The sequence below is a fragment of the Erithacus rubecula genome, assembly GCF_903797595.1.
Source record: "Erithacus rubecula genome assembly, chromosome: 9".
Lineage (NCBI taxonomy): Eukaryota > Metazoa > Chordata > Aves > Passeriformes > Muscicapidae > Erithacus > Erithacus rubecula.
Window position 1 is genome coordinate 5,390,489 of NC_136660.1, and position 3,169 is coordinate 5,393,657.

A 3,169-nucleotide genomic window follows, 5' to 3' on the forward strand; every position below is an offset into this window, starting at 1 on the left:
CCATTGGCTCAAGGGCTGCGCGCCTGCGCCTTGGGGCCGCGCGGGCGGGGCCGGGGCTCTGTGGAGACTTCGGCTGGCCGTGAGGGGGGTCGGGTCAGACAGGCCTGGGCGAGGTGTCTTACTCCTACTTCTTCACCCAGGACCTGTCTAAGTAGCGGTGGCGTTGATCCTAGACCCCCACATGGACACAGCCTTTGCAAATGACTCGGAAGAGAGAGGAACAGATAGAAGTCGTTAAGATTGCAGTAAGGCACTTTTCTGCACTTCTCCCCTCCCCTCTTTGAGACAGTAAAGAGGAGTGGGACACTCACCCCTTGCCTTGGTGTTTGCCCTGTGCTCCCCATGTTTTGTCGCAATGCTATAGGATGTTTAGTAAGCCAAAACATCCGTGTCATACACTGAAGTCACCTCAGGTTGGCCTGCTGCCCCGGAGTATGCTGGAGGGGTTAGGTAAGGGTTCTGTACATCACCCAGGGACACCGGCTGGAGCACTGCATTCTGAGCAGAGTTTGGGTCAGCCTGCTCCCTGGGCTCCTGCACTCCTCTCAGGCACTACGAGAAGCTGCTTCTCTTCTGCACTTACTGACAAGCACTCAGACCCAAAGACAGTATAAGATCACGTCCTTAGGTGAGTGACACAAGTTGCTACATGCAGTTAATCCAAAAGTGTAGATGACCAGGAAGGATTAGTGTCTGTCTGTCTTGTTACTTTTGTTTCTTCCCCTATACATCTTGAGCTGTTGCCCAAGGCCCGACAGCAAGCAAGGCAGTCAACAGAGTAACCCAGTCCAAGTACTCTTGCCAAGGTCATGGTCTGGCAGGTTGAGACACACAGGAGAAGCTGATTGCTCCCTGATACCTTATTTAATCCATTGCAATCTATCTCTGCGTATTAGTTTTACTCTTCCTGCAGAACTGTTTGCACGCATAAAAGGACAATATTTTGCTGAGACTGACTGCTTTATTGTTTCTCAGAAGACTATGTATGAACTGTATGAAGATCTGCCCAAGCCTTCACTGAAAACATTCCATTGTACTCTTCTGATTTCAAGAGATGTAACAGAGCAATATCCAAAGTGATGGATGTCAATGCTACTGATTATGCCACACAGAAGCTAAGGTAGGGAAAGAGTAGATTACAGTTTCAGCATCATTCACGCTGCCTCTCACAGTACCACATGCCAAAATCAGTGTCTCAATCACTAAAAGAAATTAGTTCTTTAATGTATCTTTAAGTGGGGATTATACAGTTTCTCTGCCTACCATACAGAAAGAAGAAAGAGCTTAATCTGCATAAGCTTCTATGTTATTCAGATGAGAGGTACCAGGTAAATGCAGGATGGTTTCTGTTCCACAGGCAAGCACCATTAATCCTCACTACTTACCTCCTACCACTAAAATCCAGTCATGGGCTTCCTCACTCCCCTGCAGCCTTCAAACACACCACGCACAGTCAAAAGGCCAAAAGGAGGGAAAGAAAGAGGGTAAATAAAGAATTGTTGAACATTTAAACAATGACATTGTTTGAAAACTGTTTTTACAGTTGTATACTGTGAAATTTGAAGTCTGAAATGGGAAAGTAGACAATGTAAAAAGAAATTATTTTTAACCATGCAGAAATTCTTACAGACGATATTGTCCATCTTGGGTATCTCCTCACACTGACCTTTGTAGGGGCTTACTGATGCAGGAAGAGAAAAATTTGTTTGTGAACTGTTTAAAGTACAACAGTCATCAATCTTACTTTTGAAACAGGCCTAACCTGAAAGCATTCTTCCTTTCATTCAATGAAAGGACAAATCCAAACCACTACTGTGCTCTTTGAATAACAAACCTCTCCAATAGTAGACTGTGCAGAGGAAATTCACACATCAAAGTATTTGCAATACAAATTACCTGGCAGAGATTAGATTTCAGGCTCCAGTTCTGTAAACTCCTGCTGCCTGCCTGATGTTCCACTGAAGTTTGTAGCATTCCAGTCCATTTAGAGCAAGCTGAAGGATGAGAGCTCTAGTTCACAGCATATGAAATTAAGTATACAATGTATTTCTTTAATGCAAGCAATTATGTTTGGTACAAACTCAGAGAACTATTCCAGGAAAAGACTGATACCCTTTTTTGCTGTCTGAGATGGTATATACAATATTTCCGTAGCTGCCTAATTTATTTTATATTGAATATGTTTGCACAAAATAAAAAGTGCTTTTTTCTCTAAGAGATATTTATTTTTCTTCCATTTGCTACCATGGCAATACTGTCTGTATTAGAAAGCTAAATTTACATTTTTTTAAAGGGTCAAGGCAGATGGCTCCTGAGAGTAATTTATCTTGCTCAGAAGATTACATTTAATTTCACAGAATGTTTTAAGACTTAATTTAGTGCAACAAGCTGGGTGATGGTTGCTGGGCTCTCAGCAGACAGGCACAGGGATGCCCCATGAACTTCCCTGTATCCTAGTTCCCATGTAATGCTAATTGGAGCTCCTGCATGGCAGAAACACAGGGAGCAGCATAGGGATTAAATCCATGCCATGTACTTACTCAAACTTGGCGTGTCTTACTCATACGTCTATTTCTGTGTAAGGAAGAGACTTACAGATATCTCATTATAAGATATTTTTAACACCCCTTCCAAAAGTCACTTAATGTAGTTAAAAGTTGCTTTAAATAGTTTTAACAGTGTTTGGGAATCAATTTGTAAAGGCCTCCTAACTTTGTCCATGTAATACAATGTATGTATGCAAACATCAATGTTTAGCTTTCACCTTTTGCAAAGGTAAACAAACATTTTAATTACATTGCAGCTGTACAATCAGTGAATGATCAACATTTAGGAAGACACAAGCTAGTCTGTGACAGAGCCATTCAGTTTCCTGCATTACAAGGATATGCTCCCCAAAGACAGCAACATGTTAAAAATATGTTGCATCACATATGTTAAAAATACACATAGGTTGATCACAGGGATGGGTTTTTCTTCACTTCACTCTTTTCTATTAATCTATCCTAGATGAGTCTCAAATGAGTTTCCAAATGTAGAATAATTAGGAAAAAATAAAGATTTCTTTCAGTCCTGAGTCATACTGCATACATTTGTAATTTTGAGATCAGAACACAGAACACATGATGCCAGTTTATCTGTTAGAACAGCAGTACAGAATGGGTGAAGA